Source organism: Octodon degus, unplaced genomic scaffold (assembly GCF_000260255.1).
Source record: "Octodon degus isolate 3935 unplaced genomic scaffold, OctDeg1.0 scaffold00206, whole genome shotgun sequence".
In the NCBI taxonomy this organism is placed as follows: Eukaryota; Metazoa; Chordata; class Mammalia; order Rodentia; family Octodontidae; genus Octodon; species Octodon degus.
The window spans coordinates 2646022-2662504 of record NW_004524782.1 but is presented as its reverse complement, the minus strand read 5'-3'; positions in this window follow the sequence as shown (position 1 = coordinate 2662504).

Below are 16483 nucleotides of genomic sequence, written 5' to 3'. Positions count from 1 at the left end.
ATTTTATTGAGAAAAACATAGCAATGAGACAGTTTCAAAACCGAGTAGTTGGACAGTTTCAATAATTAGTACATTGCATATTATTGTCTTCGTAGTGGTTATTCATAGTACAAGATGCAGACATGATATCCTATCCAAACACTATTAGTACAAATATTTCTTCTCATTGAATTAAGAGAGGATAGCTGTATATCTATCCTATTTTGTATATGCAGATACAGAATGGTCCTTCATTTGTATCCACTTTTTTTCTGTTTAGCTTTGCCAGAGATGGGTTTTCCATTGCATTTTAAATATTGTAGGTGTGTATATTCAGCAAAGCAATTCAATATATTCCAGTAAACCAAAACATTATTGGATTATCCATAGGACTGCAAATGTCACAAGGTGTTCACTTGAGCCTTTTACAGCTCAGCATATTAAAATGGCTTTACATTTTATGCTTTTCTGCGAGATGATTAAGACCAAGATAAAAAAGAACTATACAAGAAGAAGTGCAAATTTTGCATCTGACAAAGTCAATCAAGTCCCCTCAGGATTTACCCTGAAACCCTGGACCACAAGTTTGTACATCCATTTTCAGTGTCAGCCATGTGAATAATTCATAGCCATGGCTCGAACAATTTTCTCTCTGTGAAAATCTGAGAAAATGTTTTCTCTCCAGGTGACTCTCCTTAGGCACACTCTACATCATTGATCACTTTCCTCTGTGGCCCCATAATCTCCTTGATCAGTAAATTTGGGACACAACTGAGTTACATGATGTTACAGTACAGGTTCTCCTTTGTCCTAAGCCCACACTGACCCTGAAAGGCTAGGGCCAAAATGTTGGCTGTCCTTGCAGACCTTCTTTTTCTCTAATTATTGTTCTGCAAACTTAAGTTGTTAACCTTCCAGAAGAGAAGCTTAATGATATTATTATCCTATAACATAGGCAGCTGAGCTTAACCTCACTACCTGTCTGAATATCAAACATCTTGGACTGAACATGGAAGAGGTGTTTACCATCAAGTATTGATATGTTAAAATTTAAATCGCTAAAAAATGTGAAGAAAAAAAGAAAACATATTTTAAAAAGGAATAAATGATTACATATTTTCACACAGAAATTAATAAATCTAGCCATATACAGCTTTATAGCGGGAGAGTCCTATGACATTTTATTCTTGTTTTTTGTTTTCATTTATTACCCTTTTTTAAACACATATTTGCTTATGAGAAAGTATAGCAGTAATTGGCATAAAACGACAAGCACCATGTATTCACAAGACCAGAATGACAGGCATTGCAAGCACAGCCCTAGTACTACACATTTTTATCTTTAGTGTAGTTGCTTAATTCACAAGTATCAGCGTATATAGTTAGTTAGAATGAGAATCGTACCAATTAACTGATAGTTTCAAAAACCTGCAGAAGATTCTAAGGATCATTGCTTTAACCAACTTGTGCATATAAATGTATGACTTTGCCCCTGTGATGTCTCCTAGCTCTTTTCCTTGCCCTCTCTTCATTTCATAATCCTTAAATTCTCAATTTCCTTTTAATTGTGTTATATCTTTCTCTTTTTATATCTTCTTTCGAGTTCTTACATTAGGGAGACTATATGATATTTATACATGTGGCTCTGGTTTATTTCACTTATGAGTATATCTTCAAATGTCATCCAATTAAATATAAAGGCTTCGAATTTATCATTCTTTATAGCTGAGTAATACTCCATTGTATAAAAATACATCTTTTTCATTCATTACTCAGATGATGGGCATCTTGGTTGTTTCCCAAATTTCGCTATCACAAATTGTGCTGCTATCGACGTAGATTCACATACATCACTGTGATATGACATTTTCAGTTCCTCTGGAAAAATTTCCAGTAGGGGGAGAGCTGGCTCGAATGGGATTTGCAGTCCTAAATTTTTGAGAAGCCTCCATATTGATTTCCATAATGGTGGCACCAGTCTACATTTCCACAAGCAGTGGAGAAGGGTTCTTTTTCCCCCACAGCCTCTCCATCATTTGCTGTTGGTTGATTTCTTTATGATAGCCATGTTTTCTGGGGTGAGATGGTATATCAATGTTGTTTAAATTTGTATTTCACGGATGGCTAGTGATATGGAGCATTTTTTCATATACTTATTCTCTTCTCTAATTTCGTCCTCTGAGATGTGTGTATTCATCTTGGGTGCCCATTTCTGGATTAGGTCTTTAAATTTTGGGGCACTAGTGGTTTTTAGTTCTTGATAAATTCTAGAGAGCAGACCTTTGTCTGAGTGATTATTAGTTAAGAATTTTTCCAAATTTCTGGGTTGTCTTCTCACTTTGTTGATAATTTCTATTGATGTGCAAAAACTTCTCAGTAAGAGGAGGTCCCAGTTTTTAATCCTTTCAAGTATTACCCGTGAGACGTGATTTAACTTCATGAAATCTTTGCCTACCATTATGTCTTCCAGAGTTCCTCCTTGTTTCTCTTCCAGATTTAGTGTTTCTGTTTTAATGTTAGATCATTAACCAATTTTGACTTTAGCTTAGTCCACGGTGATATACCTGGGTCAAGTTTATTTTTCGGTATGTAGAGAGCCAGTTTTTCCATCACCATTTGATAAAGAGGCTATCTTTTTTCCAGGAAGTGTGTTTAGCCCCGTTTTGAAAATAAGGTTGCTGAGTGTGTTTGTAGTGGCTTCTGCATCTTCTAATCTATTCCATTGATCCTCAGCTCTATTTAGTTGCCAATAGTATGCTGATTTAATCACAGTAGTTGAGTAGTATAATTTCAAGTCAGAAATTGTACTGTCTCCTGCCTTGTCTCTGTTGTTCAGGATTGCCTTTGCTATTCTGGGTCTTTTCTGGTTCCAAATAAATTTTAGGAATGATTTCACTAGGTCTGTGAGTTATGTTTGTGACATTGTCATGGCGATTGCATTAAATCTGTACAATAATTTTGGGAGTATGGCCATCTTCACAATTTTGGTTCTTCCTATCCAGGAGGAGGGAATATATTTCCATTTTCTGAAATCCTCTACAATCTCTTTTTTCAGAGTACTATAATTTTCATAGAATAGACCTATGACTTCTTTAGCTAGATTAATTCAAAGGTATTTCATTCTCTGCGATGCAATTGTAAAATGAATTGTTTTCCTAATTTCCCTCTCAGTGTGTTTGTTGTCTGTGTAGAGAAATGCTATTGAATTTTGGGTATTGACTTTGTATCCTGCTATGCTACTGAATTTGTGTATTATTTCTAGTACCTTCCTGGTGGAGTGTTTTTGGATCTTCCAAGTAAAGTATCATGTCATCTGCAAATAATGATAATTTAACTTGTTCTTTACCTATTCTTATTCCTTTTATTTCTTTCTCTTGTCTAATGGCTCTAACTAATGATTCCAGAACTATATTGACTAGCAGGGGTGATAGAGGATATCCTTGTCTTGTAACCAGATCTGAGCATAAAAGATTTCAATTTTTTCCCATTTACAATTATGTTAGCTTTTAGGTTGTCACGGATGGCTTTCATCAGATTGAATTAGAGGCCATCTATTCCAATTTTCTGTAAGACTTTGAACATGAATGATTGTTGGACTTTGTCGAAAGCCTTTTCTCCATTGATTGAGATGATCATGTGGATTTTGGATTTGGCTTTTTGATATATTGTATTACATTTATAGATTTGCATATATTGAACAATCCTTGCATCCTTGGCATGAAGCTTTCCTGGTCCAGGTGTATAATCTTCTTCATAATTTGCTCTGTTCTATTTGCTACGATTTTATTAAGGATCTTTACATCTATGTTCATGAGTGAGATAGGCCTTGTAGTTGTCATTTTTTAGTTATGTCTTTCCCTAGTTTTGGTATCTGTATAATATTTGCCTCCAGGAACAATTTTGGAACGATTGCTTCTTTTCAAATTCATAGAAGAATTTGAGAATAGGGATTATATTTTCTTTAAATGTCTTATAGAACTCAGCTCTGAATCCAACAGGATCAGGACTTTTCCTTGTTGGTAGGGTTTTTTTTATTACATTTCGTATTCCATTGGCTGTTATTGGGTGTTGAGAGTTGTTTTATCTTCTTAACTTCGTTTTGGTAATTTATACCTTTGTAGGAATCTGCACATTTCTTCCATGTCAGTAATTCTGTGAAAGCAATATGCTCAAAGTAGCTTTTGATAGTCTTCTGAATTTTCACTGGGTCTGTGGTAATTACACCCTTTTCATTTCTTATTGGTTATATTTGAATTGTTTATTTACTCTTTTTGATGAGGTCACTTAGGGGCTTATCAGTTTTATCTAATCTTTCAAACAACTAGTTTTTTGATTTGTTAATTCTTTGTAGTGTTTTCTTCATCTCAATGGAATTAATTTCTGCTCTAATCCTCATGATTTTGTCCCATCTTCGGGCTTTGGGTTTGTTTTTCTCTTCCTTTTCTAGATGTTGGTGATGCAACATTAGCATTTTTCTTTTTTCCTATTGTGTTTTCCTAATATGGAAGGGTTTTTTCTGTCTTGTTTTGCTTTTGTTTTTTTGCGGAACCAGGGATTGAACTCAGGCTCTTGTGCTTGCCAGGGATGTGCTTACTCCACTAAGCCATCTCTGCAGCTCCATAATGTGCGAATTCACAGCTATGAATTTCCCTCTGAGAACTGTTTTCATCGCATCCTATACATTCTAATAAGTTGTGCTTGAATTTTTATTGAATTGTTGACCCATTGGTTGCTGAGTAGGGTGTTGTTTAATTTCCATGCATTTATGAAGTTTTTCTGGTTTCTTTTGTCATTTATTTCCAGTTTCATTGTACTGTGGTCAGATAATATGCATGGCATAATTTCAGTTTTCTTGCATGTACTTAAGCATGACGTATGGACTACTATGTGGTCTAATTTAGAAAATGACCCTTGTGCAATTGAAAAAAATGTGTATTCATCTATTCTTGGGTGGAACACTGTGTATATGTCCATTATCCCCACTTGTTCCATGTTCTGGTTCAGATCCCCTTCTTCTTTGCTAATTTTTATGTGCTTGCCTATCGTTTTAGGATAAGGGGGTGTTAAAATGTACTGTTAACATTTTGGTTTTCCGTATTACATTTTTCATTTCCATTCAGATTTGTCTAATGGACAAATAGTTGTGTGCTCCCATATTTGGTGCATCCATACTTATGAGTGTTACCACTTCCTCTTGAATTTTTCCCCTAACCAGTAGGTAGTGCCTTTATTTTGTTTGACCATTCTTGGTTTGAAGTTGAGACTGTCTGAGAACAGGATTGCTTACCCTGCTTTTTCTGAGGTGCTGGGGCGTGTACTATTTTTTTCCATCCTTTAACGTTACGCTTATGAATGTCTTTATGAGTTAAGTGTATTTCTTGTATAGAACATATTGTTGGATTTTGTTTCCTAATCCACTGTGCCAGTCTATTTCTCTTAATTAGTGAATTGAGTCCATTTACACTGATGGTTATAATTGAGATGTACTGATTTATGATTGACATGCTATTTACCTGTCATTGTATACTCTTTTTTCTCCTGTGTATAATTGTTTGCCTTATTCAGAGCGTTCCTTTTGTTCTCATTCATGGAGTTCTGGTCCTTTTGGTTCCCCTCTAGATCATCCTTTAGTAGTCTGTGTAGTGTGGGCTTTGTCATCATGAAATTTTTTAGTTATTCTTTGTCATGGTAGTATTTCAATTCTCCATCAAACTTGAGAGTTTTGCAGGGTATAGTAGTCTGGGCTGGAATTTGTTTTATAGAGAACCTGAAGTACTCTGCTCCATGCTCTTCTTGCCTCCATGGTTTGTGAAGAGAAGTCTATGTTATTCTGATGGGTTTTCCTTTAAATGTGATCTGTTTCTTTTCTCTAGTGGATTTCAGTATATTGCTCTTGTACTGGATTTCTGGAAGTTTGACTATTATATATCTTGGTGTATTTTTACTTGAGTTGTAGTTATTTGGCATTCTGTATGCTTCAGTTACCTGAATGAATGATTGTTTTCCCATAGTTGGGAAGTTTTCTGTTACTACTTCTGCCCATATTCTTTTTATATCACTTGTGTTTTATCCTTCTTTCTCATTGATGTCTATTAGTCTCACATTGTTCATCTTTGCACTGTCTTGCAAATGATGTATTATTTTTTCCTGCTTCCTAGTTGTTTTTAAGCAGTCTTTTCACTAGCTCTGACAGCATCTTCAAGATCTAAAACTCTGTCTTCACTTTCACTTAAATGGTTTTGCAAGCTTGTGATTAAGATTTTAAGTTCCTCTATATCTCTTTGACTCTGCTTCATGTGATCTATTTCTTTCCTCTATTGCTCATTCAAGGAATCCATTGCTTTTCTAATATCTTCTATTTTTGACAGTGTCTTCTTGAGAATCAATTATTAATTCATTCACTTCAGAGAATTTGCTGATCTGATTTCCTCTATATGTTTCTGCATTTGATACTTTACTTCAGATGCTATTAATTCAGAGTTTTCTTTTTTATTTCAAAGATTATTTCGGATTTGAGTTCCTCTGTACCTTTCTGCTATTTTTTCTTTACTTCAGATGCTATTGATTCAGACATTTCCTCTGTGCTAATGTCATCTGCACTTGTACGGAGTGGGCTCAGAACCTGAGATTGCATTTTGTTCCTTCTCTTTTTCATCTTGTATAGCACTGTCCTCTGACCTTATGTGTAGAGCTTTGCTGCATTTATAACCTTAGCACCTACTAAAATTCGGTTGCAGAACTCCTAAATTTGAGTTCATCCAGTTGTGCCTTGCTTGATTCTCAGACTGTGCTCAGCTCCTCCGTGCTGCAGCCCTGGGAGATAAACCTGTTGTGTCTCTCTGGCAAGATGTTCTGGTCCTGGATTAGCTGTGTGGTTTTGGTATCTAGTCTCTCTGCTGGACTTAAGCTATAGAGTTTCACCCCAGACCTTTATTCCAGGCTTGGACTGGGTCTGGGGAGTTCCAGGGCATGCAGGAGAGCACATAAGCTCTCCCACACACTCACCAAGTCTGGACTTTTGCGGGTCTGCAGGGATCCTGAGAGCACAGTGGAAGTTCTCACTCTCATGGCAGGTTTGGGCTGGCTATGGAGGGGTGAAGGACTCCTGAGAGCTCGGTGAAAGGTCTCACTTACGCGGAGGACTGGACTTGGTCCAGAGAAGCCCAGTGGTTGCAAGGAAGCACAGAAGCTCTCCCACACACTCGAAGGCCCTGTGTTTGGGTGTGTCTGGAGGGTCCAGATTTGTCATTGTTTCTGATTTTAATTCTTGCTCTTGTCCATTACATTTCAAAATAAAATAATAAAATTAAATTTATTAAAAACAAGAAGCAAGCAAAAACTAAATGATATGCAGCAGAGAGATCTTTTGCAAAAGGAGATAGAGAGGAAAGGAAGAGACTAGAGAAAGCGCATAAAAAGATAATTTATATTTGCTATGTATATGTGGCAATCCAAGTGATGGATGAAGATATTATGTACTTTGGACTGGTACTAATAATCATTCAATTTGGAAAAGAAAATATTGCAGGGAAGCAGGCGATCAAGGTAGATTTACATGTCTCTTTGCCAGTTTCTCATATAGGAGACTTCCATACCTTTTGTCATTTCCAGCCTCAAGGATTATGAAAGTGTCTCCCCAATAACTTCAATGGTCGCTTTGGAAATATTTGCAAGAAAGTTGCTACTGTCTTTGTTAATGAGCAATGAAGAAAACTTCTAATGTCCTTGGATTCCCAATCTGCCACTGTCATTTTCAATACAGGTGCAATGATAATTGCAATTCACAAAGGAGGGGAGGTTACAGATACATAAGCTTTTATCTCAGGGTCTAGCTGCCTCCCTCACCTGGACCATTGGCTGTCATAAGCATCACAGTGAACCCAACCACTTGAAAAGTGAAGATGTCAGGTGATTATATTATATTTCAGCCTGAATGGTAGAGCGAGGAAGGAAAGAAAATGTGAGTTAGTGCTTCTGACGGGATCAGGTATTCTGAGGTTGAAACAGGTGAAGAACAAAAATAGATAAGGATAGAAATAAATTTTTTCTTGTGTGCTCAGCTGGAGAGAGAGGTGAAGTCTTAGAACCTGAACAATTTCCTGATGTTTTCTACATAATTGAAACTACACTAAAGATAAACATTTGTGATGTATCACCATGAGGCTTTGTGTGATTAAGAATTGTAATACCGAGTCATATCTGTTATTCATGTAACTTACAAAGAGTTTAAGAGTAAATTTGTAAACCATTCTTTCTTTCATTCTTTTCTTCCTTTTTTTCCTTTCTTTCCTTCTTTCTCTATCTCTTTGTTTCTTTTTTATCTCTTTGTTTCTTTTGGTATTTTGAGAAAAGGTCTCACAATTTAGTTCACGATAAAGCCAGGCTGACCTCAGATTCACAGTGATCCTCCTGGATCACCATTCTGACTGTTGAGATAACAGCTGTGTTTGATCACATTTATCTCCACAGAATTATTTTTAACATGTGTATGATCTTTTCATGCTTTGGAAAACAGCATAATGCAGTGGCAAAGACTGTCTCTTTATATGCAGAAAATAGGTATGTGAAATTATTTCCAGAACAAAGATGTGTTTTAAATATTCTAGCACTGTAGGCTTGATGTGTATATAACTTGGCAATCCAGATTTCAATCTTTTGCATAAATGCATAAAAGTGAGGTTGCTGGGGCAGTATTTCCTATGTTGTGAAACAACTAAAAATTTTTCAAACTATCCATCCCAAGGGTAGTGATTAGCACTTCAATTTCTCCACATTTTGCAACTCTTGTCATCTTTGGTTATTGCTCATATTCAGTATGAAACTAATAGTTTTGTTTTGCATTTTCCATGAACTATTACAACATGTGGTGGCATATTATAAAGCTTTATCAATGCTAGTAAATAATTTTCCAAAATAGTCTTTTATATAAACATGTGAATGGCTTATCCGTATTCTTGCTAACTTTGTTATTTCCTTTCATTCAGTTTAGTATTCTGGATGGCATGTGATGGTACCACATGTTGATTTACTTTAGCTTTTCTGATTGAAGAAGACATATAATAGTTACAGAAGAATCATTATTAGTGAAACAACTTAATTTCTGAAAGCGATAAAGAAATATTTTTCAATTTTCGTAAAAATTATTTTATTTTTACACTGGCAATTGAAATCATGACCTTGCGCTTGACAAGTGGACCCCTAAGCTGCTGAGCTATCTCCCAGCCTGTCATAAGAATTCCTTATGATGAATACATATGTTCCTATTACTCTTTCCTCTCTGTTCTGTGTCCTTATTCTTCTGTGTCTGTCATCTACCCATTGTATATATTTTTATCTTGACGAAAATAGTTCTAAATTTTAATGCCTTCAAATTTGTCATTTCATCCTTACGATTGATGAGTTTTGTCTGAAACAATTTCATGTCCTTTGATCACACAAGTAATTTTCACTAAAACATTTTATAATCAACTTAAATACTTACAGCAGAAATTCATTCAGAATAAATCTACGGTATATACCATATTGCGATAATTTAGATTTTCTCTCTAGCATCAGGAAAAAAGCAGGTGCTACTGAAAATCTTAGAATTTAATTATTTACATTTTGTCTCCTTCTAGGTTGTCAATAACTAATATTTAGTGATGGCTTGACCCATTAAATATGCAGAACATATTCTCCATCTCCTCTTCTTGAAATCTTTCTACCTTCACAAAAGCACCACACCAAGTTTTTGTGTCCAATCTCTACAATGAGTGCTGATCAAAGAAATAATTGCCACAATACTTTAAAAGAAATTTTAAAAGGAAATGAAAAAATACCTTTGAGAGACTTCACAATAGGAACAATATATTTATTACAAACTATGGTTGGAATTCTGGGAAATTTCTCTCTACTTTACCATTATTTTTTCCTTCACCATTCAGAAAGCAGACTGAAGTCCACAGATATGATTCTCAAGCACCTGTTTATAGCTAATTCTTTAGTCATTTTTTCAAGAGGACTTTCCCAGACGATGGTAGCCTTTAGGTTGAAATGTTTATTCAATGAATTTAGTTGCAATCTTACCTTGTATGTTCTTAGAGTGGGCAGGGCGATGTCTATTTGTAGTGTGTGCCTTTTAAGCATCTACCAAACTATCATAATCAGCCCCATGAACTCTTGTTGGAAGAACCTCAAAATAAAAACTCCAAAGTACATTGGCCACTCCATGTCACTCTGCTGGCTGCTATATATTGGAATAAATTTCATTTTTCCTCTGTGTTTGTTACAGGTATCTGGAAGATCAGAAAACAGAAACATCACAAGGAAAAGGCACATGGGATTCTGCACTATTGCAGATTATGGGGCAACCGTGGCATACGCCTATATTGGATTAGTACAATTCCCAGAAGTTGGTTTCATTGTGCTCACAATGTGGACTAGTGCATCTATGATTTTTGTCCTGTATAGACATAAACAGAAGGTTAATCACATTCATAGAAATAATGCTTCCTCTCGATCTCCTGTGTCAAAAGCCACCAAAAGCATTCTTCTCCTGGTGACCAGCTTTGTATCATTTTACCTCATCTCCTCCATCTTTCGTATTTTCATTGCCTTTTTTTATAATCTCAGTTGGTGGCTAGTGAATACTTCTGGTTTCATCTCTGTGGTTTTTCCAACTATCAGCCCCTTTCTGGTCATGAGCCAGGATTCTTCTCTATCCATATTCTGGTTTGTCTGGTTAAGAAAACAAAAATCCCTCTTCTTAAAAGAAATATGTAATTGTATATTTTGTAATTATTTCCTGGTTTTTTCTCCTCATTTAACTGTGAGAGGGAAGGTAGAAGTGTAAGAGACCACATATCTTTCTTAAGAGGACTAATAAGCATTTCAGCTGATGGAACTTGGGCCACGTATTGGAATGATGAGGGTGAAAAAAGCAGTTAAAACCAATTCGGATATACACTGTCTTTTTTAGTATAACTGAATATAGTGTTTCTTCTGTCAAATTAAATATATGTACTTGTAACTGTTGGGTTGAATGTTGAAAATATTTACTACATTTCTTGTTCAAGAAAACATGCTACATGTGAGTGTATTGAACAATGGGCGGCAGACATGGGTTTAAAAAGTCTTGCTATCAGGATCCTATGTATTTTGGAAGATCCAAATCATAATTTGTCAACTATCTTTTCCTGGTTTTTTATGTCAATAAATAACCATCGATGCAATGAACATTTTCAAACTTTACTGTGCATAATGCATTTGTGGATTTTTAAAAACTGATGGCTGAAGAACACAAATTAAAGACATTTATGACTAAGGGTATAGCCAGTATTTGGACTCTAGTCCTTTGATGTCAGTGAGGACGCAGGCATAAAAGAAAGTCTTCTGAAACATCCTATAACTCCATTCAGGATAAGTCCCTGATCAGAGAGATTATATGACCACAGAGGATAGTGATTAAACAATGTATAGAGTGCCTAAGGAGGGCCACTAGGACAGAAAAGTATCACATTCTCTCAGAAAAAGCAAATTGGCCAAGAAATTATGGTTTCTACTTGAATAACAAACGCACAATGGATTAGTTTAGAATAGTTTTGGGTGTGTCTGCATGATAGCTTACTGAAGACGGAAGACCCACTGTGTATGTGGGCAGCACAAATGAACAGGCCTGTAGTCTGAATAAAATAGAAAGAGAAAAAATGAAGTTTGGCTTTTGGTTCTTCAGAGAAACTAATCTTTTGTAACTTTTACAAGTAAGGGTCTGAGGAATAAGTACTGGAATAAATTTTAAAGGGTGGGACTATGATTGAAAAAACATACCTGGATCAGGCTGAAATTATCATATGGGCTCATTCAAGGGATTATCAAATAAATGTTGCAGTTTGAGGAATTTAAAAACGTGTTAATGGTTTATGTGGCTTATGTGTCACAGTGAGCATCAAAAGGTGATTCATTGTAAATGACATAAAGATGTCTGCAAATCTTTGATATACTGTTGTTGGGGATTCAGATTTAGGGAAAAGGAAATTCTGGAGTTGGGCATCGTGATGGATTTCTGTAATTCTAGCATTCAGGATACTGCATCAAGAAGATCATAGCATGTTCAAGACAAGGCTGGGCTGGAAAGTGAGCTCAAGGATAATCTAAGCTGCCTAGCAAGACCTTGTTTAAAAAAGAGAAAGAAGAAAAACAAAAAAAAATGGAAATGCAAATTCTGGTATGGCTTTGTCATGTTAAACCTCATAATTCATATTAAGTTGATCTTGAAAATGTGTCATTTGTTAACAAGGTCAGAAATATTCATGATGGGGTCAGCAGCATCCCTGAAGAACACTGTCACTGCTCTCCTCTGTATGCCAGAGCTCATAGCCAGGGCCCGCAGTCATTTAAACTGGGAAATTTAAAGGCAGTGGATTCCAGGGTGGCAGGGATCAATTGGCAGCATTTAGCTGCCAAAGACAAGTTGCACAGCAGAAACAAATAATGATTGCAATGATCTGACATCTGTAGACCTATGACCTGGGCTAAGAAGATAGAGCATTTCCTGATGAGATACATGCCTGAAATCTACTAAGCTTTTACTAAGTTATATAGTTGGACATAATTAAAGAGAAATGAGCAGGAATCTACCTCAAATCATATTAATCAATAAATCACATGCCCTCAAACAGTTTCCAGATTTGAGTTAGTTTATAGACTGAGAGCCATTTGAATGAAATTATATCCAGATCCATTTGAGGCCGCGTTTGGTGGCACATGTCTGTAATTCCATCACTCAGAAGGCTGAGGGAGGAGGATGACTGTGAGTTCGAGGGCAGACTGGGCTACAAAATGAGCTCAAGGCCAGCCTGAACTGCATAGCAAGACCCTGTCTCAGAAAAATAGAAAAAACAAAACAAAACACCAGATCCCCCTGAGTAAGGGCACATGTGTATTGATAATAATTTTAGCTCTCAATCTTTCTCCCATCCTTTCCAAAGGGGACTTATAGCTTTTTAACAGAGTCACTAACTTACTTTGTTGATAGGGAAATTATGACATATGGAGAAATTAAATGGTATGGGTTTTGAACTAACATTGATTTCAGGAAGTGCAAAATATTTTGGCCTTCCAATAAGATCAGGTTTCTAATAAAATCAGATGACCAATCAAGTTTAAGCAAAGATACAACTTACAGTAGTGGAGTTGGTCCCCAAATCCACACGGTAGTGTTTTTCAGTTTCATAATACATGATTAGGATGGAGCTCACACCAATACACTCAATTGTAGTATGAAGGCTATATTGTTAGAAAGGTTAAATGAAAGCCATTAACATAGCATTTATTTGGGAAAATAGTTAACCTAAAATAAAAATCACATCATTTGAGAAATTGAAGATATTAATTTCACTATTAAGGACATGAAAGTTGGAGGCATAGTGGTTCCCACTACATTTCCACCTAATGTTAAATTTATTTATTTATTTACTACCTCGGTACCAGGGATTGAGCTCCCAACCTTGCACTAGCGAGGCAGGCACTTTAGCCTCTGAGCTATCTCCCTGGGCCACCACCTAATGTTTTCATTTGGTCTGAACAGAAAATAAATAGCTCTAGGAGAATGGGGGTGTATTAGTGCAAACTACACCAACCAACTCCCATTGAACTGTTCTGCCAGAATATGGTTTCCTTGCTTTAGCAGGTTAATACATCCGGTGAATGGTTTATTGACATACCTGCTATGAAGCTATTATGCTGCCTAATAGCTTATTCTCCTGGAATTGTTCATGAAAACCACCCGGAAAATTTTCCTTCACCTATGAAGGCCAGGAAATATAGTTTCCATGTCTTACCACAGAATGAAATTAACTATCCAGCCTGTCTCACAACTTAGTTTGCAGGAAGCTTGACCATTTTTTTCTGCAAGGCATCTCACTGGTCCATTATAATGAAGATATCCTACTGATTTGATGAAGTGAGAGGAGTTAGCAAAAAGCATTTGAGTTTGTAGATAGGAAATAACCTCAACTAAATTCAAGGTCCTTCCACTGCAGTGAAATTTCTAGGAGTTCAGTGATGTTGTATGAGAGATATCACTTCTAAAGTAAAGGATAAATTGTTTCATTTGGCTCTGCTTACAACCAAATAAGAAACACGATGCTTAGTGTCCCTATTTGTCACTTGGAGGCAATACATTCCTCACTTAGGTGTGTTACTCCAGGATATTTACTGAGTGATGTAAAAACTTTTAGTTTTCTTTGGATCTCAGATAAAAAAAAATGGCTCAAAAGTATATTCAGAATGCTGCATACTTCTCTGCTACTAAATCCACATGATCCAGCAGATGCAGTGATTCCTGAGGTGTCAGGGGGAGGTATAGATGCTCTGTGGACTCTCTGGAATACCCTCAAGTGAATCACAGAGCATGTCTTTAGGATTTTGGATCAAGACTCTGACATAATCTACAGATACCTACTCTCCTTTTGAAAAACAGCTCCTGGTCTGCTACTGGAATTTAAAGGAAATTTAATATTTCCTCAAGACACAACAGCTTACCTTGCCCACAGAACTGCCCATCATGGGCTGGGGTATACGCCAATGCAGCAAGTGATAAAATTGGATGTGTAGAGCAGAAGTCCATCATTAAGTGAAAGTATTGTAGTGTATATGTGTATGAACATGACCAGGTCTGGAAGACAAAAGTAAATTATGTGAAGGGGTTGCCCAAATTTCAATGGCTCCTACTGCTTCTATATTGCCTTCTGCCTCCCAACATGCATCTGTAGCCTCATGGATTGTACCATACAATCAATTTGAAGATGAGTATAAAGATAGAGCCTGGGGGCAGGAGAGATGGCTCAGTAAAATAAGCACTTGCCTGGCAAGCACAAGGGCATGAGTTCAATCTCTGGTTTTGCCAAAGAAAAAAATTTCTCCTTCTGTTGGTGGGCCAGCCAAACAGTTCAGAGGGTTAAAGTGCCTGCAAGCAGGCGTAGGGACCAGGGGTTTGATCCCCTGCCTGCCTTGCTGGACCCGCTCCCAGGGCAAGCTAAGACAGAGATTGAGAATGGGTGTGGTGGTGTGCCTGTAATCCCACCTCTGGGGAGGATGTAAACAGGAGGATCACTCTGAGGAGGATCTAGTAGTGAGACCCTGAAGACCCTGTAGACCCTTCCCTAAAATACAAAAAAAAAGATAGATCCTGGATTATGTTTGGTTATGCATGTCATGGAGAAATCACATAAAAGTGAACAGATTTGCCCAATCACTCTTTGTGTCCTATCCCTGAACCACAGAAGTGAAAGGAAGTCTTCACAGTAACCAGCAATTTTGGCACTGCACTTGCTCATACATTTTGCTTGGAAGAAAAATGTTATCTTTCAAGAAACTCTCTACTGGGGTTTGGGAGATGGCTCAATAGAATAAGCACTTTCCTAGCAAGCACAATGGTGTGAGTTTAATCCCTTGTTCTGAAAAAAAAACACAAAACAACAAAAAAAACCCTACTGATTCATGTGCTATAGCCAATAATCTGGATGGATGCTCAGGAAATTGCAAACAACAGGACTGAGAAGCTAGTTTCAAAGATATTTGAGTAAAGAGGTATGTGGATATAGCTCTCCATGTGGGCAAGGGATATACAATTATGTGCTTACACATAAATCATGACTAAATTCAGCCACAGAAGTGGATGTTAATAATCAAGTGGCTAGGATGACCCCTTTGGTGAAAACAAGTCAAACTTTTCTTCTGCCACCCCTCTCATTGGCCAATAGGCTCATGAACAAAATAGCATGGTGGTAGGGATGGAGGCTCTGCATGAGCTCTGCATTGTGGACATTCATCCATCAAGGCTGACCTGTCTATAGTCTCTCCTGAATGTTCAGTCAATTATGCCAAGAGCAGAGACCAACAGAGACCCCAGTATTGTATTATTCCCTCAGGTGACCAGTCTGTGATCTGGGGAAGTGACCAGTTCTACCATGGAAAAGTTAGTACTTTATGCTCACTGGCATAGACACATATTTTGAATATATATTTGAGATACTTTGATTTTGATTAAGTACATGGTGAGATATATATAACTAGACTCATTATTCTGCATGCAGATACTTAATTTCCTCAGCAACATTCATCAGAAGGTGGTCTTCCCTTTGGTCTATATGGTTGGCTCCTTTTAAAAGACCAAGCACTTGAATATAACTGGGAAGTTTTGCTTCCCCTATTCTTATCCACTGATCCACATGCCTGTTTTGTGCCAGTAACATGCTGGGTTTCTTTAAATCACATTAGGTTTGTAATATAACCTCAAACTCTGGAATTGTGATGCCTCCTGCTTGGCTTTTGTAACTCTGAATTACTTTTGCTCTTCTTGCAAGTCAGAGATTTTGTCTATATTTAAGGATGGTTTTCTCTGTAGTTGATATTTTAACTGGTACTGCATTAAATCTGTATATCAGTTGGCAGGACCACCATATTGATTATGTTTCTTCTGCATATATCGGAAGAGAGCATATCTTCCCATTTTATGATGGCATTT